Genomic DNA, 23,413 nt, shown 5'->3' on the forward strand with positions numbered 1-23,413 from the left:
TTGGAACCCGATTTGTCATTGGTGCATCATGACATGTATTCCTCCCAGAGTGTGTTTCTTCCATCCCATAAAGCCCTCTTGGGAGTCATGTTCTCGTGTGGCCCATGAACAGGAGTGATGAGGATAGTTTGTTCCTGTCTCAACCTTGTTAAAAAATGAAACAAGGTGCCCGAGGATAGTTTCTTAATATTATGTCAACCTCATTAAAAAATGAAAAAAAGAGTCCCAAGGATATTTTTGATCTTGTGTCAACCTCGTTAAAAAATGAAACAAGGTGTCACGAGGATAGTTTGTTCCCATGTCAACCTTGTTAAAATATGAAACAAGGATCCTGGAGCATAGTTCCTTGTGTCGAGCTCGTTAAAAAATGGAACAAGGGTTATGAGGATAGTTCTTTTTCACTGTGTCAACCTCATTAAAAATGAAACAACTCCCTTTCCACATCGAGTCTTTGATTACGATCTCGTAAAATCCAAGTTGAGTCTTTCTAAGATCTCGAAAGTGAACCTTCATTCCATCCACCTCATTGAATGCAATGAAGCTTGGGGGGCATGTACCTCGATTTGCGTTATTATGCTGGGGGCATGCGAACTTATAACAAGCATAGTTTTTCGTTTCAAGCTTGTGTAAACATGAAACTGAATCCAAGCAGAGTTCTCCATGGTTCAAGCTTGTATAAAAATGAACCCATACCCGATTTACATCTCATGATTGTCGTTTATCCACTAATTTTTGCTAGATGAGCCTTGGTTGTTTCATTCCATTTCCACCATCTCTTTGGCTGATTATATGCTTTCACTTGATTGTTTATCCTTTCCCGAGGAACCGCAGTGATGAGTGGTTTTATTAGCCAGCCTCTTAACCATTACATGTTTTAAGCAGTTCCACCATTGCCGAAACCAGTTGCTACCCTTTATACCACTCGTTCCTCTAGGACAAGTCTCCTTTAAGCTCTTTCTGACTCATAAAAGATGAAAAGGTTGCCGAGTATTTTTCCCTTTTTGACTCATTAAAGAGAATAAAAATGGAGGTCTACTTTCAGCTTTTTTCTGACTTAAAAAATGAAAATATAGCTGAGTTGTTCCTCTTGAATCGTTAAAAGTAATAAGAGGCAGTCGCCTTTAAGCTCTTTTCTAACCATGTAAACATGAAAAGATTACCGGGCCTTTTTCGTTTCAAGCTTGTTATCGGTTACGAAACGACGTGCTTCGGATCGTTTTTCTACTTTTTCGGGTCAAAGTCACTAATTATGAAAAGTACTCCTCGATCATGATGGTCAGGAAGTTCTTTCGAGTATCATTTTATACTTTTTCGGGCTCGAGAGACACAAATTTATGGAAAATGACCCCCCTGGAGTTTTCTTTTCCGTGTCTTTTTCAAACTCTCTAAACATGAAAAAGACTCTGAGTTTTTCCTATGTCGGACTCGTTAAACCCTGACGACATTGGAATCGTCACCATGAAGAGACTCGAGCTTCTCCTTCCTAGGGCTTGTTAAACTATTACTAGGTTGGACTTAATAACAAGTTTGTCATTGATTGTCTATGGCAGCTAGTCACTCTTGAACATCGATACTTTTTCTTCTTGTCGGGTTGGGACATCCGTACATCATCATTTTGCCTTCCGTGGGTTTGGGTCATCATTCTAGCCTCATTCCATCTGATTCATGCCGTCTCCTTCGAGCCTCTGATCCCTCGGTGCCTAAATGCTACCCCCCCCCGGAGTCGTGTCACTGAAATGTTCAAGAGTATAATCCTTCTGCAGTTTACACCCTCATCTTCTCCTCTGATACTCTATTTTGGCATCTGCCTCTTATTCCTTATCTTGTGTCGTTGATGGGGGAAACATTATGGCCCTCCTGTGACGGGTCGTCTCCTGTCGACTTTAGCTCATTATCCAGGAGATTGACCTAGATCCCCTTTGGTACCTCAGAGCTTGCATGCCTCAATGGCAAGTTCTTCGCACCTGACGGTCGACTTTCATCATTGGTCATCGATTGGTTGATTCCACGAGTGTTTGACTTCAGCTCATTTTTCACACTTCGTGGATTGTGCTAGATAGTACCTTAAGAGCCATTGGCATTATTGGTGGTTTCTCTCGTGATTGTTAATGGTTTTCATCGTTGACCAGTAATCAAGTGATGTTCTGTCATGCTCGACCTTAGCACATCTATTCGCATGTTAGAATTTGTACTATGATTGGATGGGTTCAAGACCCCAAACTTAGATTACACATGTTCGGGTTGCGTGGATTGGTTTACACATGACTCATTGATGGATGGCTGCGACCATGCCTAAGTATTCATGGATGGCTGGGACCATACCTTTATCATCATCATGGTCTCATTAGCTGGATGGCTACGTCCATACCACAGACCTATTTCATATGTCTTTTGGATGGTTGCGCCCATGCCTAGACTACATGTACTTCATTATCAGAGATATCAGTTGTACTTGCATGCAGTTTCTTCCAGATGGTGTTCCAGTTTAGTCAGTTTCGTAAAGCATTTCACCCCTCTCTCTCTCTCGGGCTTCATACTTTAGGGGGAATTTGTTACACAGTAATTTGTCACTGCCTTCATCCCAGTCTTCCTACTGTGTCATGAGTCCAAAGTCATTCATGCTAATGCTCTCTGATGTTGCCAAATGACCAACGTTTCCAAAGGTTTCTGCCTCATCGTGTCTGTTGGCCAAATAAACACACTGAAGGGTGCTCCAAAATAGTCCAGAAGCACTGCCATCGCAAAAGTACATGTGATTCCCGTGATGGTCGAATTGCATGTGCCAGCGCAACTGTCACTTCTAGTTTCCCGCTATGTCCTGACTGGTTACGATATTCAATAGCAATGTCAGCGCGGTAGCCCAGTTATGTTCCCGTGATAATCCAGATTGGATGAATTTTTTCCAACAGTTGGCCTTCTAGATGACTCCAGACCTGGTTTTTGGCCTAGTTTATGTCGCCCTCCTTTCTCTAGCATGGTTGTTCCGTCATTTGTGCTACCTTCCTTGGAGATAAGCTCATCCTCCCACCTTTCATGGAGACTCCTTCTCCTATTTAAACTCTCACCATTGCTATGTGCTGCGAGTTTGGAATTCTTAGTCTTTGGAGTGATTGTTGATAGTACTATTAGTGCTTGTGAGTTTGCTAGATAGTTGGTGTGAGTGTGACAAGTGTGGGGTTGTTGATAACTTGAGGAAGGTTGTGAAGTGTCCTTAATCTTGTGTAAAACTTGTGAGTGAGAGAGACTTGTATGTTGGGAGATCCATCTTCAAAGAGTGAATGCTTGAAGAACATGCTGGTTGGATCTATTTGAGAAGGCTTGTGACGTAAAGACTTTGGTTGTAATCTTACTCTTATTTCATAATTAATGCAATCATTGATGCTTTCCTATGTCTTGTATGTAGTGTACTTGATAGCTCATGACTTCTTGACTTTGTGAGTAAATAGATCATTGTTGTTCCGGTTACATGCTTTGTTGTATTTCCTTTGCATTGTTTCAGGTTGATTACTCATTAGGAGAAGGAAGCGAAAGCTGGAGCAGTGCAACGGAACTCCATCGACCACCGGTTGAGGTAGGCCTCCAACTATGACTGTTTAAGGAAACCTATTGTTGATATGTCCTTGTTTGTGACTAGACCCACTATAGGGCTAGAGGGGTTGCCTCTGTCCGTAGAGGGAACACTTTCTTGCATCACACAGAGTTCTAGATTCAAACAAGAGTAGTCATTTTTCAAAACAATTATTAATTCGCAAGAAATTGGAGCCAAGCTGACATGTTGACCATTTATTCTTCTACTGGATAAGGAAGCATTTATGAAAAGTCCTTGGCCCTTTGATCTAGTATTTGATGTAAATCTCTTGATTAGAAATGTAATAAGAGATGAAATTTATATTAAGGAAAAGGGAAAAGTAGAGGGGTAGCTAATAATTATCTCTAAAAAACTCTCAACAAAATCCTAACATATTTGAAATGGAAGAGGATAACTCCATCGTTATTTTTTGCTTTAGAAACTTTGCTAATTTCCATTATTGAAGCATGTATTCAAGCCTTGAAAGAAGCTCACAAATGCTTTTGATATTGGTTGAAGCAAAGAAAATGTGCAAAGTTACACTGACATAGAGGTATGGAAAAAAAGTATTTGGAGCTTGTTGTCCCAGACTCCAAACAAAGAATGGACAAAAGGTGAAAAAACCAAGTCAAAATGTATGTGTAGCTTTTGTCATGCAGAGGTAGCTGTTAACTCCACACTCTATAGCGAAGGCTTTGTGGTGCAAGTGACACAAAGGTTTGCATGCAGAACTTTGGATTAAAAGGAGTGGAGCTTGATGCTACATGTCCACTATTACCCCACTTTCTGTATGAGTTACAGGAGATAAAAATAATGAGATACGGGAGATATAGAGTAGATACTATTGTTATTCAAATTTAATAAAAAAATATTACTATGCCTTCCTCAACATAAAAAAAAAAAAAAAAAAAAAAAAAAAAAAAAAAAAAAAAAAAAAAAAAAAAAAAAACAAAAAAACAAAACAAAACAAAACAAAAACAAAACAAAAATAAAAACAAAAACAAAAACAAAAAAAAAACAAAAACAAAAACAAAAAAACTAAAAAAAACACATCTTCCATAAAATATTTTCTCCATGAACCTGATTTAAAATGAATCTCTTCCATTGACACACCCAACTACAAATAGAAATGATGCCTATGGGCCAATTTCAGTTTAGAAAATTCACAATTTGTTTCAATTGTAAGATCTCCTATTTTCAGTTTAGATTTCAGTTACATACAAGCAATGAAATAGGACTCGCCGATCAATCGCGATTAATCATGAGTTGGAATCTGCTCACTCTCCAAAGGATCCGATATAAATATTTGCGAGTCTAACTCACGTTGACCAAATTTAACTCATGGTCAATGCAAGTTTGACTTGAGATTTGCTAATTAAAGCAGATTCTTGTGATTGATTCCAATTTATTTGATTTTCAACCTTGACTTGACGAGCACAATTTTTTCAAGTTTAGATATGCCACATTGCTAAATACTAAATGTTAGTCATTCCAAAATTTATTTCTCATTTCTCAGGCCCAAAACTCATTCATTGAGACCTTCAGTAATCAATCACTACTCAATTTTACATAGTTTAGACTCAATATTGGGGAACCACCAAGGTGAGCCTAAGTCCAAACTCCATATCGGGTAGTCGCCAATGTGTGCTCTATCCATACTCCATATCAACTCTCGGGCAGTCGCGTGTCACCTTTGTTGGCATTATGATGTATGTGTTGTACTTGATGGCAACCCACTTATAGAAGAAAAAATCACTTGTATATGGTAACTAGATGATTCTACAAAAGAGATATCAGATGTGACAAAATGCATGACAGTAGTGTTTAAAGATGTGATGAAATGCAGGGCAGGGCAGATGAAAGATCACAGTATAGCAGGTAAATAGCAAAGAATTACAAATCAGTCTTCACAAAATGAAGAAAGAGAGGTATACACAGGTTCACCATTGACCAAGCTTCATATACATGCAAGTTCACTGTATACAAGTAGTGTATACGTACACACACACTTTCACAGAAGGAAAAGTGCGTATATCTTAGAAAAATAAATTTTTGGTCCGAAGTATTTGGTCCCTGGTATTTTGATCCATGGTATTGGTCCGAAGTATTGACCCTACGTATTTGGTCCAAGGTATTGGTCCTAAGTGGTTTTGGTCCATGGTATTGAGAAAGGCCTAAAACTATAAAAGGAGGAGAAGATCATTAGGCCAAGGTGTGAAAGTATCGAATATCTGATGAAGCATGAGATCTAGTATGCAGTTTATTGGGTTATGATGCATTGCTAGATTTGAACCAAGGATGAACCATAGCTGATGATGAGAGATCAGATCTAATGATGGATCAGGAACTTAAGGCGTAAAATGAACTATCATTATGTGTTTTTGCTCATGTATATTCTAGATCTAAATACTGATGCATATATTATTCTGTAAATGATATGATCTAGGTATAACTAAAGTTTGGAATAACTGCAGAACTCTGAAGTTATCTTTGCAGATGTATACGCTGGTTGGCTTTGAGCAAAGTGCATGTACATGCTTGTTCGACAGAATGGAAGTAGCGTATACCTTATAAAATATATTTCAATTGTTTCTCTTTATTGTTGCGTAGTTCTGGGTTCTGGTTACTATATTCTGGTGACAGTATTATGAATGATCAGATTGATGGGTGGTCTAAGTGAATGATTGATTCAACTATGGATGGTTCAAAAGGTGATTGGTTGGTGCAGACATATTTGATGATTCAATGATGTTGTTGATGGATCCAGTCTGAAAATTTATAAAATGTGGTCCCTAGAAGAAAAAGAGAAGGTCGTAGCCTTCTGTAGGTAGGTGCCTATGTACTAAGCAAACATATCAGCTAGTACAAGAGCTAGGGGGTTGTAGCTCCCTTCCAGTAGAATTTGGAGAATGAGAGAAGGTTGTAGCCTTCTGCAGTTAGAAGCCTGCGTACTGGTATAAGACTGCACCACTACAAAAATTGTAAACAGAAATTTCTTACTATTAAAAGAAGACATAGATGACAGCAGCAGGTGGTTTTCACCCACATTGGGTATCCACCTTATATCTTGGTTTTCATGTGTGTTTCTTATGTGTGATGCTTTATTTTGCTTTTACTACACTGTCTAATGAATTCTTGATATACTGGTTAAAGTTCAATGCATGATAATTTGGGTAAATCAAAAGATATTTGCATATACACTGGTTGCATTAAGTACAGTTGCATTTACACGCTAGTTCACTGAGTTGAAGTAGCGTATACAATTCAAATTTGAAAATTAAGTTATTGATCTAATAATACTGATTCACCCCCCCCTCTCAGTATTATTTCCAACAACCTTCAGCGTGTGTTACCTTTAGGCTTAGCCGCTTCACTATTCAACAATCGAGGTACATTAGCTCTTGGCTTAAATAATAGGTATATTACTATATTGAAGTTTCAATGTCGTTTTCAATGGCAAGTTTCAAGTTTCACTGTTCAACAATCCAATGTTCGGTGTATTCCTTTGGTTATGACTTTTCAACCCTATAAATGGGGCTTAAATAGATTTAAAAAATTCACTAAGAAATGGTTTCATACCAACCATTGACCAAGTCATCAAGCAATCCTTCCTTGGTCGATGTCTTGCCGACTTCAAAGGATTTAACCATGCATTCACAAATTGGGTATTTTTGTTCTTCCAAAATATGTTATTGATGTATTGGTTTAGTTGTCTTATGCTAAACAAACTTGCAAATTCAAGACTACAATGCAATATATGTTGATAATATTTCATTTAGGTAGCATTTCCTCATATATACCTAATTGTGTTTCAAGGTCATAATGATATATTAGGTCGAAATGTGCTTGTGTTGTTGGACAGACTCCTCTTTGATCCTTAACAAAACCTCATATCCTTTAAAACCAACCCTCTTTTTTTGCGAAGTTATATATGGAATTTTTAATTTTAATTGTTTATTGTATTTTATAGGAGCCAAATTAAATAGAAGGCACAACTCCAAATCTAAACAAAAGCCACAATTTAAACATGTCAGGTCCAAAACAATAACAATGCCGAGGGAGGATTTTTCTTGGGCTTATTGTGACAAGATTCTTGGAGACCCTAATATCCTTTGTAAATTTTGCAAAGTGAAATCTAGTGGAGGCATTTGTAGATTCAAGTACCACCTTGCACAAATACCTTGCCATGATATAGGTCTTTGCAAAAACGTTGACAAAAATGTCAAACACCAAGCAACCTTGGCCATTGATATGTTGAGTCAGCATAATGAAAAGAAAGAAAAGCCAAAAAAAGAAATAAGAACTCCTGAATTTGAAAATTTTTCTTCCACTACCCCATTGTCATCTAACTCTGTTGAACCCTCAATGCAGTTCCCAAGTTTCCCACACATGCCTCCAAGTCCAAGTCAAACTCAAGGCCAAATGAATCCTCCTGCATTCAACATTGGAGGTGAAAAAATAATCACCTTTTTTTCTCCCCGCACAAAACCTGGTTCCCAACCTAACTTGGATAGCACTGGTTGGAAAAAAAATATCCATAGTTAGGCAAGGAAGGCCATTGCTAACTTTTGGTACTATTCTGACATAACTTTCCACTGTGCCATAAGTCCTTATTGGCAAACTATGATTGATGCAGTTGTTGTTGCAGGTCCAGGGTTCAAAGCTCCTTCATTAGAGAGCATTAGGACAAATTTTCTATTAGAAAGTGTTGAAGATGCCATGCTTGTGCTATCTGAGTTTCGTTCATCATGGGTAGAAACAGGGTGCACGATCATGAGTGATGGATGGACAGATCAGAGGAATAGAACTTTAATAAATCTCCTTGTATCTTTTCCAGTAGGTATAATGTTTCTCAAATCAGTGGATGCCTCAGACAAGGTTAAGACTACACAACTTATTTATGAAATGATGGAGGAAGTCGTTCAAGAAGTGGGAGAAGAACACATTGTACAAATTTTCCCCGACAATGCAGCTAATTATATGGCTGCTGGTAGACTTTTTGAGATTAGGCACCCCACTATTTTTTGGACCTATTGTGTTGTCCATTGTATATATTTAATGCTTGAGGACATTGGTAAGCTTCATTGGATACATGAGGCTGTGGAGAAGGAAAAGTCCATAACCAAATACCTATACAACCACAATATTGTCCTAAACACCATGAGAAAATATACTGAAGGTAAAGAAATTGTTCGACTTGCAGTGACTAGATTTGTAACAAATTTCATATCTTTGCAATTTGTGGTTGAGTAAAAGGTAAATCTAAAGAGGATGTCCTTGGGACCTGAGTGGATGGAATCTAAACATTCCAAGATCCTTGAAGGCATTGAACTTGTTTCACTTGTTTTTAATGACGGTTTCTAGAAAGATGCCGAAGAGATTATTGTTGTGATGGAGTCCCTTGTTAGAGTTCTCAGGTACTTCAAGTATTTTAACTTTTTCATGTTTTAAATTTCATTTCAAGCTTCTTTTTATTTTCAATGTTTCATATTAATTTAAATTTTAAAGCTTTAACTTTCAGGATGGTTGATGGTGACAAACCCACTATGCGTTACATTTATGAGGCGATGGATCTCACAAAGGAGGCCATCAAAAGAAGATATGGGGATGAGGAGGCAAAGTATATGCCTCTTTGGGACATTATTGATGCACATTGGGATAGGAAATTGCATTCCCCCTTACATGCTGCTAGGTACTTCTTAAACCCATAGTATTTTTATGATAAGAGAAAATTTAATGAGGATGGGGAGGTTCACAGACGACTTATGACATGCATGGAAAGGTGTTTCCCTGATCTAGAATTTCAAAGTCATATCTTTTCCCAACTATAGGATTATAGAGTACCACCTAAATTATTTTCCTATACTAGTGTTATATGAGAAAGGTCTAAGGTGTTGCCAGGTACCCTTTGAGGCTTGGAGGCTTTATAAGTTCATTAAATTTGTTTAAACTTTATTTTGTATGTTAAATGTTTTATTAAATTTTGTTGTCTTTTTAAGTTTTTACTATTTAGTATTTAGTATGTCTACCCACAAGCCCTTGCCACTTGCTAGGTCTTTGGTGGCAAAACTTTTGTAGTGATACTCCAGATTTTAAGAGATTTGCCATTCGAATCTTAAACCAAGCATGCAGTGCTTCAGGTTGTGAGTGCAACTGGAGCATGTTTGAGAAAATAAATTCTAAGAAGCGCAACTGATTGACACAAAAGTGCTTAAATGACCTTGTATTTTTCCATTACAATCTACAACTTTGCAACAAGAAAATACTAGGTGAGAGCTTGAATTTGAAGGTTTCATAATTTGATTTGGAATTTAAAGTTTAAACTTTAAAGTTCAAAGTTTAAACTTTAAAGTTCAAAGTCAAACTTAAATTCACATTTCAATGTCTCATGATAATGATAGGTTTGGATCATTCACCAATAGACCTTGAAGAGATAGATTTGCAAACTACAAATGTAGCAAATTGGGTCCAATTAGAGGAGGCTCCTCTTTTAAGCCGACACGACTTGAAGAACTTTGAGAGTCAAGAAAGTGGAGGAGTGGGAGGAATCACTTCTAGTTCTCACTCTTAAGAGTCTTAGACTCTTAGTTACTGATTTTTTCTAATTAGTATGTTGTTGCTTGTAAACTTTTAGAAGCAATTGCTTCTAGTTCTATGTAGTCACTAGTTAGGAGTCATGACTCAGTACTTTGGATCATGTTTGGACTCATAACATATATGAGATGCTTATTCATTCATGATATTTTGGACATGGATTTACTGAATATCAACGAAAAATGTTTTTTTTTAATTAAATATATGTGTATATTTTTATTTATTGAATTTGCTGACTTTTCCCCGATTTTTTAATTTTTAATTTTTTAATTTTTTCTGATTTTTACCCAATCTGATTAAAACTCTTAGCTCTTCTTCCCCACCGGTTTATTATCTATTCTGAGTCTGGTAACATTGGTTACAAGTTTCATTCTTCACTTATTAGTGCTAAGGTGTGCTAGAGAGTGACAATGCATGCTGAGGAGTGTTAGGGAGTACTAGAACAACACAAGGGAGCACTAGGTCAAAATGCATGGAAGTGAATGAATATGAGGGCATGTTGGGGAGTGTCAATCAGTGCTAGTTGTCATGCCAAGGAGGGAGTGACATGGTATGCTAAGAACGGGTAAGGCATGCCAGGGAATATTAGGGAATGTCAAGAAGTTCTAGAGTGTGCTAGGTAGTTCCGGGGTGTGCTAACATGTGCCAAATAGTGCCCAGGAATTCCAAGTGCTAAGACATGCTAGGATGTGCAGGGTGCCAGAGTATGCCAATATGTGTCAAGGAGTTTCAAGGCAACAAAAGGAATAACCAAGCTAAAATGAAAGGAAATGAACACATAAGAGGGTTAATAAGTCAGGACTTTATATTTTTCAAAAGAGGCATACCAGGCACACTAATAATATGTTCCAATACATGCCAAGTGCCAATGTGTGCCAAGTGCTAATTTTTTTCAATGCAATATTATGCCAAGGTGTTCGAGGGCATGTTAGGGACTACTGGGAATGCCAACACATGATAGGGGAGTGCTATGCTATGCTATGACATGCCAACATGTGCTTTGGCATCCTACTCATGGCAAGATGTTCTGGGTACAAAGATGTTCCAAGACATGCGAGGTGACAAGGAATGTTAGTGTATTGTTCCAAAGCATGTTAAGGTGTGCCATGAGTGTTGAGGAGTGCTAGGTCTCTCTCATTAATAGAATTGACAGAGCTTGAATATGTATTAAATAATATAGTTCCTACACACACTAGTGGAACTTTATTTAAAGGAAATTTGCTAGATAATAAACCTAATAGAGATGAATCATGTGTTGACTCATAGGAAGACGATATTCTTATGACTTGAGGGAAATGATACACACTAATTAATTCTTAATAAATTGACTGGCTATTATAACCACTATGATCTTGGACACATAATGAAAAAGGCTCCACAACAATGGTCTTAAATCATTATATTTTGACAAACAATATAGTAACAGGTAGATAGCGTCATCAAAAACTCATTGGAATGATCAATGATGACAAAAAAATTTTGACAGTCACCGAAAAGTAACAAAAAAGAGCATTGATGAGGGTCAATAAAATACTGTCACTTGAAGTGTCACCAAAGAGAGAATTAGTGATGGGCCTTTAACAACCCTCACCAAAAGTGTCACCAAAGAGAGAATTAGTGATGGGAAATTAACGACCCTCACCAAAAGTGTCATTGAAAATGGCTCTGGTGACAAACCTTAAAGGACCATCACTATATACACTTACAACAGAGATTTTTTAAAGACCGTTACCATATGTGACATTGGCGATGGGAATTAAACGTTCGTCACAGGAATGAAGCATCATAAAAAACTCATTAGAATGATAAATGATGATGAACATTTATTGACCATCACCAAAAGTAACCAAAAATATCATTGGTGATGGTCAATAAAAGATCGTCACTAGAAGTGTCACCAAAGGGAGAATTAGTGATGGGCCTTTAACGACCCTCACCAAAAGTGTCACCATAGAGAGAATTAGTGACGGGCCTTTAACGACCCTCACCAAAAGTGTCATTGAAAATGGCTTTGGTGACAAACCGTAAAGGACCATCACTATATACACTTACAACAACGCTTTTTTAAAGACTGTCACCATATGCGACATTGGTGACAGAACTAAAAGTTCCATCACAAGCATGACCCTCACCAATGACCTTTTTTCTTGTAGTGATGGTCAAATGTGTCACCCTGTTGATAACCCAGCATGGAAAACTATTGGTGACAAATGGCCTAGTTTTTCTAACGAACCTCGCAATGTACGACTTGCAATGGCCATATATGGATTTAATCCTTTTGGAGACTTGAGCAGCACATACAGTGTTTGGCCTATAGTGTTAGTTACATACAACCTTCCACCATGGTTGTGCACAAAAGAAATTGTTGTATGCTAACATTGTTAATACCTAGTCCCAAACGACTAGGCAATGACATTGATGTGTATTTGGAACCCTTGGTAGATGAACTAAAGGAATTATGGGACTAAGGGGTATGGACATATGATGCTTATAGTAAGGCATGCTTTAACATGAAGGAAATTCTTATGTGGGTGATCCATGATTTTCCTGCTTATGGGAATATGGATGGTTGCAAAATAAAAGGCTATAATGCATGTCCCATTTGTGGGAGGAACACAGAATCAGAGTACCTTAGTTGTAGCAGGAAATATGTGTACATGGGACATAAGAGGTTTCTTCCTCAACATCATAAGTTTTGCTCACAAAAGGCACCATTTAATGGGAAGGAGGAGCATCGTTATGCCCCTCCAATTGTAAAAGTATCAGATATTTTGAAGGAAACAAAAGGAAAGGAAGCAATTTGGGGGAAGATTGAATCAAATAAAAGGAAAATAAACAACAAAATGGGTGAAAAGACTGATGTTGTGGTGTGGAAGAAACAATCAATTCTATTCAATCTACCATATTGGGAGGTATGTAGACCCATCAACCATGCCTAATTATTGGATGCAACTTGCTTAGTTGACCTCATTGTGATTAGATTTCTTGGTTGAATTTATTGTTATCTATTTTTCCATATTAAATATTGTTATGATATTCTTGATGTGTTGGAATGCAGAAACTCCTAATATGCCACAATTTAGATGTAATGCATGTGGAGAAGAATGTGTGTGAAAGCATTTTTGGAACTCTTTTGGATATAAAAGGAAAGTCCAAAGATGGAGAAAAATCACATGATGACTTGAAAAAAATGGGTTTGAGGAAATCACTGTGGCCAAAAGTTAAAGGACAAAAAATATTCCTTCCACTACACCACATACTCTTTCAAAGAAAGAGAAACATACCCTATGTCATGTTATTTTCATGTTAAAGGTGCCAGATGGTTACAACTCTAATCCAAAAAATCATATATCTATGGAAGATCTTAACTTCCATGGTACGAAAGCACATGATTACCATGTTCTAATGAAACAACTCCTCCCAGTGGCTTTGCGTCATGTGTTGCCAATTGTTGTTCGAAAGACGCTTTATAAGATTTGTTACTTTTATAGGAAAATTTGTGCAAAATAAATTTCAGTAGAGTGTCTTGACAAGTTGGAAAATGATATTGTGGAGACAATGTGCTTTCTTGAAAAGTAATTTACTCCATTCTTTGATATAATGTTGCATTTGAATGTACATTTGGTATGTGAGCTTCGATATTGTGGTCCGGTTGCATATAGATGGATGTACCCCTTTGAGAGGTACGTGAAACTTTACTTTTTATCAATCACAACAACAAGATGAATTTTTTTGAAAGCTTTTGACATTACTTGATTCTCTTTTGTTCATTTTGTAGGAACACGAAAGTATGTAAGAGTTATGTTAAGAACAAAAATAGGCCTGGAGGATGCATTGTTGAAAGCTATATTGTGGAGGAATCAATAAAGTTTTGTTGAGGATACTTGAAAGGTATGGAAGCTATTGGATCCACACATGGCCGAAATGAAGTGTGGAATGAGGAAGTTGAAGAAGTTATCATTGATGGAAAGCCATTATCTATTCCAATTCCTTCAGAACTGGATGACATTAGTTGCGAACAAGCCCATAGGTGGTTTCTATTTCACATGAACGAAGTTGATCCATGGATAGAGTAAGTAACATATTTGGCATGTAATTTTTTGTTTGTTTGTTTATGGTTTAACAAAACATAGATCCATGGATAGATTAACATATTTGACCTTTAAAAAAAATTATTCATATTTTATCAAAACACATTAACCACCATATCTATTGTCCATAATTGTTGAATTAGGATGCACAAAATGGAGATTGCCAACTCAATTACCAAAACAAAAAAAAGATGAATCTATATTGCAGAAACTCCACACCCATAATTTTACTAGTTGGTTAAAACAACATGTAACAATATTATTTATATTATAAGTGTACTTAAAAATCATTATATGGGAATATTGTCATGTAGGAAATTAAATATTTTTTTAGAGGTTGAATGTATGAATTCTAACTACATTTAAAAATAAAAAACTATACAGGTGGAAGGAGATGGAAAGGTGTCTGATACACTTAAATGGCTAGCGTGTGGCCCTAGGAAATTAGTGAATAAGTACAAGGGATTCCTAATCAATGGCTATATATTCCATACAAAAAGCATAGAGAATAAGAGAACCACCCAAAATAGTGATGTATGTATGGAAGCTCAAACAATGATGATGTCAAGTTCCAAAGATGCAAACCTTGTACTTCAAAAGAAAACATTTTATGGAGTGGCAGAAGAAATAATTACATTGGACTATTTTTGTATTGAGTACACATTGTTCAAATGTAATTGGATTGATGTATACAATAAGAGAGGGATCAAAACTAATGATTTGGGTTTTATAATGGTGAATATAAAGAAATGCTCAAGTCAAAATCATCGACAAGATGATCCATTTATTCTACCATCGCAAGCTAAACAAGTATTCTATGTACAAGATCCAGTTGAGACTGACTGGTATGTAGTGTTAACATGTCCTCCAAAAGGATTGAGAAATAATACATCATATGAACCCGAGTACGCAGATTTGTCACAAGTTGTAGACTTTCAAGTAAAAAAATGTGTAAGTGAAGAACATATCGATGATGTGGATGCCAATGTTGACATGAATGTGGATTATGTCCGTTCATATTGTGAAGGAATATGGTTGAATATTAAGAAATAAAAGATATTGATTTTTCTATTTTGTTTCGAGAACTCCAAAATTGATATTTGGTTATGAAGAGAGACTCATTTGTGTCTTATATAAAAAGTGTTTTAGACCCATTTAGCTGATATATTTTTAGTCCCTGCCTATGACAGAGATTGTTTTTGTCTTGCACCATTAATCTTATCAAATTGAACACATACAAATTTGATATGTGCGAAGTTTATGTAAATTTTATATTTTTATATATTTTTAAGATTGAAATGAGAATTCTCTATATTATTATTGGACCAAAGCCCTAAAATTTACTTGCTTAAAAGAACTTACAAAATACAAATTTCTTGGGTACATGCAATTTGTTTAGCCTTCTTCTGTGACTGTTGGTTGCAAAACAAACCATGCAGCTATGGGTTGCAAAACAAACTATGCACAAAGGTTTGTTTACTAGTTGGCTGATGATTTAATTCTTCAGGCATAGATGATTATTATGCTTAATATGCCTTCAGCAAAAAGGTTTCTTGAACTTGCTGACTCTTGTGCTCTAAGTTATTTTTAAATTGCTTACAAAGTTGTGGTTTATACAAGTTGTTTCAAGACTTTATGGGCTTCTAATTGGTCGATTGTAGTCCAACATGACATGTTTGGTCTTGTTTCTTGCAGATGTTGTGGAAAAAATGCGTAGTCAAAGACAAATGGATGCTTTATTGTTTGTCTTTGCATTTGGACTTGTAGAAAAATTTCCACTTGTGCCTTTGTTGAAAGCATATCTCAAGCATCAAAGGAAAGCATTAGAAGAAATAGCAAAAAGGAAGAGATCATGTTGGGTCACTGGTATGTTTATTCTTATTGGTGTGGTTCATGCTCTGTTGTCAGTATAAACTATCAAAATATTAACTTGTCATTAGACATAACCTCTGAACACTTCCATGTCTTATTGCAGAATTCAACAACCTCAAAAGAAATTCATTCGTTGAACAATGTAATAAAGTGCATTGAAGTGGTTCACATCTATAAAATTTACTAGAGTTGTTATTGAGTCTTTGGATGTGGTTATCCTTTTAAAGCACACATGTATAAGAAGACGAGAAATAATATGCATGCCTAATTTCAAGTTATCTTCCTGTGAATAGGGTGTTCCATTCCATAAACCTGACGACTTGCTTTGCTTCTTTCTAGTGAAAAAATTTGGGACTTTTCATCAATTGTGAGACAATTCCAATCCCATGACTATCAGTTTCTGATTTAAAGTTATACCCACTAGATTAGAACCCGCACAAGGAGAATTCCATTCTCATTTCAAAACAACTTGCAATCGACTTATACCATGCTATTTAATATTTTATGTATTTCTTCACATCGTTGGCATGTGACATAAAGACACAACATGCTACCTTGAATTTTCTATACTAACAATCCTAAACAATAATAAAGTATGCCCAAATATGTCATTTCAAATGATCTATGCAACTCACCTTTTGGTTTTTCAATTATTGAAGTTGTTACCTATATTGATGAGATCATCTATAACCGAGGCCATAGTGACAATATCTGTTAGAGTTTTATCCATGTTGAACTAAAGGTATTTTTTTCTTCAACAACACTACAATACATTGCAGTTTCCATTCAGCAGAGAAGTGTACCCAGTAGCAGTCTTGGTATATGTGCAAATGGGTTGAATTCATAGTAGACTTTATCTATTGTTTTGAAGGTGTTTCTCCTTCAATAGTACTTCATCTTAGTAGATCCTTTCAATCTATACCTTCAAAAAATGCATACAACCTTGGGGTACATGTTATAGATTCTTGTTTTTCTGTGAGGGTATAGAAACAATGAAATAAGCACATCGATTTTAGGCATCTTATGGTTTTTGTATGCAAGCATGCTTGTCTAGTGTTTCCCAAACTTATATAGAGCCATATTTAGTATACTTTTATAGTTTGACTTAGATGCTCACTTTTCTTAATTTAGGTGTTTTTATTAGTACTATTTTATGCACATATTTATCTTTAAGAAAAGTGCATAGTAGAGAAGGGTTTTATATTTTGAGCAAGGGACACTCTTCTAGGTAAGAGGTACTTTATTCTAGGGAGCTTTTGTCATGCATGTTAGGTGCTTTATCGTAGATAGAGTTCCAAGTCCTTACCTCCTTGAAAAAGTCCTTGCCAGAAAAGACACCGGTGGGCAAAGTTCCAAGTCCCTGAATTTTCCAAAAACCCACCTAAGCCTAGCTATCTAGCCTAAAATCCTTTACATTCCGTTCATCTCTTGGCTATGATTTCATAGAGAGAGCCCACTCTGGTTTGGTAGGGCTAGCTACCAAAATAAAATCTTGGTCTGTGGTTACCTTCATCAATCTCCTCATCAGCTCAGGACATTGTGGACGATAACAAAGGGCATAACAACTAGGGAGTACCAAGGTGTTCTAGTGAATGTAAGGTTCCCAAGTCATGAAAAATGTAATGCTAGTTGTGAGGTCATGATTGCCAAGCTGTGTTAGGGAATGTTAGGGCATGCTAACATGTGCCAGATAGTATGAAGACATATCAAAAAGGCTAAGATGTGCCAAGTGCTAAGGCATGCCAAGATGTTCAAGGGTTCCAAGTCCCTGCCTCCTCTTCTTCCATATGCTATCCACTTATGACATTTCCTTTGCAATATTTGGTGCATTTTCTAGTTATAGGTCATTTATAGGTTATAAATGTCTTCAGAGTTTCACTTCTAATTGAGTATTCAACTGAACATATTGATTCTCTTATACATAACTATTTTTCCCTCCACCCACTTTTCATAACTTCAATAGCCATTAGGTAGGGAACTGCAGCTTCGATGTTGCTTTGCTTGATTAGTAAAATATTTCCGAGACTTTAATTTATTGAAATTTGTAGAATTTACAATTTATGAAGTTTCAAGGTCTAATTTTTAAAAGTATAATTCTTTAAAGGGTGCTAGCTCAATGGAAGGGCACCTGCTTTACAGCAGGAGGTTGGTGGCTCAATTCCATCGTGCCTTGACATCCATATGGAATGGCAACGATTAATTTTTGGTGATGGAGGCACTTTTGACCATCACCAATGAGCTTTGGTGACATTTTTCGACCCTCACCAAAAATATGAAATGGTGACGAACAATGAACGCCACCATATATATGCATCAATAGTGATGACCCTCAAAGGTCTGTAACCATAAATCGTTGTTGTTGATATGAAACAGTGATGGTCATTGTCTGTCATTATAATCATTATTCGTGACGGACCTTTAATGTCACCACAACACCTATACTTCTGGCAATGTGGCTTTTGGTGACGGTCAACGAACGTCACCATATATATGCACCAATATTGACGGCCATTAAAGATCCATCACAATAAATCATTGTTGTTTATATGAAATTGTGATGGTCACTATCTGTCATTATAAAAAATATTCGTGACGGACCTTGAATGTCATCATAACACCTTTGGTGATGTTCAATTTTCAGTGACGGAGGCTATGGTCCGTCACCATTTCTCATATGCAATGGTGACGATCGCTATCTGTCATTATAAATCATTATTGGTGACGAACTTTGAATGTCACTACAACACCTATACTTTTGGTGACGTTCAGTTTTTGGTGATAGAGGCTATGGTATGTCACCATGGCTCATATGAAATGGTGACGGTCGCTATCCGTCATTATAAATCATTTTTGGTGATGGACTTTGTATGTCACTACAACACCTATACCTTTGGCGATGCCACTTTTGGTGATGTTTAGCTTTTGGTGTCGGAGGCTATAGTCCATCACCATTGCTCATGTGAAATGGTGATGGTCACTATCCATCATTACAAATCATTATTGGTGACGGACTTTGTATGTCACTACAACACCTATACTTTTGGTGATGCCACCTTTGGTGATGTTTAATTTTTGGTGATGATTGTTCTTTTGACTGTCACTAATGAGCTTATGGTGACATTTTTCGCCCCTCACCAATGACCTTTTTTCTTGTAGTGATGTCCTTAATTTAAGGGATAACTCTTGCATGAATTAAGAAAGACTTCTAACTTGAATTTATCCAACTAATTAATTTAAAATAAATTAATTAATTATTTCCAAGTAGTTGTTAAGACTAAATTCGATTTTAATTCACAATTTAATTCAAGGACAAATTAAATTGGAATATTCTTGTTGCCATATTTCAACAATATAGTTGAAATCCATAGAGCTTTTGATAATATGATTGTTATGACTGGTGTTGAAGAAGACAAACTCTTGAAACTCAAAGGTACTTCATGTTCTACATTCAATTCTTACTCATTTGGCTCAACAAAGTGATACTTTGTCTTCCAGTTTGTTGTGGCATGCTCATTTTGGTCATATAAATTATGATAGCATCAAGATTATGAGACAACAAGGCATTAAAGGGATTCCTATTGTTCCAAGAAAACTTACTCCATGTGATGCTTGTATTTTAGGAAAGCACAGTAAGCAACCTTTTCATAACTCTACTTCTAGAGATTCCAGGAAGTTAGGTCTCATACATTCTGATTTATGTGGGCTTATGCCTATTCCATCTACCAATGGTAATAAATATATGCTAACTTTTATTGATGACTACTTGAGGATGTGTTGGGTTTATTTGTTGAAAGAGAAATCACAAGTTTTTGAAACTTTTAAAAGTTTTCATTTATTAATTAAAAATGAAAATCAGCTTAACATTGACACTCTACGATATGATAACGGTCGTGAGTACACATCTCTTGCTTTTGAAAAGTATTTGTAGGACAATGGAATCAAACATCAAACTACAATTCCTTATAATTTGCAACAAAATGGTGTTGCAAAACATATGAACATATATTTGCTGAATATGGTGAGATCAATGATGTTTTTTAAGAACATTAAGTTGATATTTTGGGGAGAAATAGTGCTTTGTACAACCTATATTCCCAATCATTGTCATTTTTCTGTCATCAATAATAAGTCTCTTTATGAAATGTGGTATAATCAACTTCATGTTGTTCAAAATTTTAGAAATTTTCGTTCTATATTCTATGCATTGATTCCTAAACATCAACACAACAAATTGGGTGCCACGAGTCACAAATGTATATTCTTGGGATATTCTACTAATTCTAATTCTTATAGGATGTATGATGAAGAGAATAAGAAATTTATTCTTTCACAAGATGTAATTTTTCTTAGATTTGCTAAAGATGCTTCCACAATTGATAGAAAACTCAGTCATTTGGATAAATTCACCTCTAAGAAGTTTTATTATGAATCAGATAATGATATTCTGCACCCTAAAGGGGGGATTCCTATTCTACATCAATCTGTGGATTTTCCATCTTTAACACTAGATGATGATGATGTTGAAGAAAAATTGGATGATAATAATGTTTCTGCAAGATCAGAAATTTCTCTTGAAGAGCATGTTATTGAGTAACCGCCATAACAATGACTATGTAGATCAACTTGCGTCAAGACATTTCAAGAAAGTATGAATATTTTGATACATGGAGTTCTTCTAAATAGAATAAAGGGAATGTTACTTCAATTTCATGTAAGAGTTCTCATGATTGTGAGTTTAATTCTATTGTTAATGAACCTTCTACCTTTGAAGAAGCTGCTAGTTGCGAGGAATGGAAAGATGTGACACAGAGGGAGTATGCTACTCACATAAAGAATGACACTTGGAGGTAGTGGATGCTCCTATTGACATCAAACCTATTGATTGAAAATGAGTTTATAAAATCAAGTATAAGGCATATGATTCACTTGACAAGTACAAAGCAATACTCGTGGCAATGGGGTATGCAGGAAAAAAAGGTGTTGATTATACAGAAACATTTTCTCTTATAGCTAAATGGGGCATGATTAGAACTTTTTTTCCTCTTGCAGCTTAGAAGGGATGGAAAATACATCATATGAATGTAAAAAAAAACTTTTTTGAATGGATATTTGAAGGAGGAGGTCATATGTTTCAGCCAGAGGGTTTTTCCAATAAAGAAAAAGAATGTAAGGTATGTAAATTAGTGAAAGAGTTGTATGGTTTGAAACAGGCATCCCGTGCAAGGCATGAAAGGTTAACTGACCATCTTCTCAAATTGAATTATAAGATTTTTGACCTAGATGATGCAACTCTTTTTGTTAAGAAAGTCAGAAGATCAATTGTATATCTAGTTGTCTATGTTGATGATTTGATTATCACAGGGAACAATGATGATTATATAGCATATGTTAAAAGGGAGCTACAAAATATTTTTGATATGAAAAATTTGGGTTTGCTTCATTATATTTAGGAATTGAAGTTGATAAAAACCCAAGCATATTTTTATTTCTTAGAAAAAATTTGGAATGCAGGAGTATAATAATGTTTCTACTCCAATGGAGCAGAATCTAAAGCTCACTTAAAATGAAGGAATTGCATTTGAAGATCCAAAAAAGTACAAACAACCTGTTGGAAGTTTAAATTTTCTTAGTACTACTCATCTTGACATATATTTCACTGTAGGAATACTTTCCAGGTTTATGCATCAGCCCTGTGAAGGTCATTGGATCATAGAAAAATAAGTGGTCAAATATTTGAAAGACACTTAGTCATATGGCATCAAATATTCCAAATTTTTAGACTTCGATCTCACTGATTATTTAGATTATGATTTTGATGGAGATAAGGAGCATGGGGTCTCTATTTCTAGTTATTTGATGAATCATGGATCAAAAACTATCACCTACAGAATAGGAAAGAAATATGTTCCTTCTAATTCTACCACAAAAGCCGAATATGTTGCAGTGGTTCAAGCTACAAAATAAATAATTTGGCTTCACAATATACTTGAAGGTTTGCAGGAGGAACATAATTCTTCAACTCCTCTATTCATTGACAACTATTTTGTAATTCAATTGGCCAAGAATCATAAATTTCATGATAGAAGTAAACACATCAACACCAAATATCACTTGATTCAACATTATGTAGAGAGAAAAATCATTCATCTAACACATTGTCTGACTTCAGAGCAGATCACAGATATCTTTACCAAAGCACTGGGACGTGAAAAGTTTGAAAAGTTCAAAATCTTACTTGGCATGTGGGATGTCTCATCAGATTAAAGGGGGAATCTTAGCTAGTCCTTCAGGATTATTTTTGTACACTAGTAATTAGTTGTTAGTTTTTACTTTTCCGTTACTAAGTACTGAGACATAAGAGTCTTGTACCTACCTTATGTTTGTATAAATGAACAATTTCAACATCAATGCAATCAATTTTCATTATGGAGTTTATTCACGGGTATGTCTACAAAAATTACATAATCTATCCAAAGAATGGACCTGTAAGAATTTGTATGTGGTTTATCTATGTTGTAGCATGAAATAAAAACCATCACACAAAAAATTGAGGAAATTGCGTGGAGACTACCCTTAAACTGTCATTGTAGATATGAAACCATCCTTGAAGGGTTAGTGGAAGACCTTAACAAACTACTCATTTATTTGTTATGTTTTATTCCAAACATCCTTATCCATTTGGAGATCCCCTTTTCATAAGAGGTCAACCATATGGTCCTTTTCTTGTAGACACGTGAGCATGAAAAAGACATAATTATCAATGAATGTCATAATCTACTTAAGAATAGGCGGGATAATATTCCTGAATGAGATAATTTTGTCAACACAATTAATAGAAAGCATAAAATCCCCAAAAATATGAATGAGTGCATCCCTTTTCAAGTGCAAACAAAAGAAAAAAGTTGCATACTAGACGTTCTTCTTAATTATTAAAGTCCAAACACATTTTGAAATTGAACTTGTGCTTTGTAGAAAGGTATAGTATAAATCCTCCACCACAATTTTGTCCTTTGTAAGAAGAGGCCCCATCAAAGTAAGCCCACAACTTTGACGTGTTAATGCATTTAAGGATAATCACTTCAGGCGCCACATTTCCTTTATCCCGTGGGTAATGAATAAGGATATTCCCATCTATAATATGATTGGGGATAGAGATCTTATCCCAAAATATGATTTTATTTCTAGCCAACCATACACCCCAACATACAATGAGAGGCATACCTTTGAAGGCTGGCAACAGGATTAGAATACCATAAAAGCCACACATCTTCTAGATCCCTCCCTTCCC

The 23,413-nt window shown here is 35.8% G+C and overlaps 1 pseudogene; it reads left to right on the forward strand.

The window, feature by feature from the left end:
- LOC149238706 (ATP-dependent Clp protease ATP-binding subunit ClpA homolog CD4B, chloroplastic-like) overlaps positions 1-20,719 on the forward strand; it is a 149,434-nt pseudogene extending 128,715 nt beyond the window's left edge.
- Positions 20,720-23,413: the final 2,694 nt, after the last annotated feature.

The sequence above is a fragment of the Pinus tabuliformis genome, chromosome 8 (genome assembly GCF_031772625.1).
Source record: "Pinus tabuliformis cultivar Carrire ecotype Pingquan chromosome 8, CPIR1, whole genome shotgun sequence".
In the NCBI taxonomy this organism is placed as follows: Eukaryota; Viridiplantae; Streptophyta; class Pinopsida; order Pinales; family Pinaceae; genus Pinus; species Pinus tabuliformis.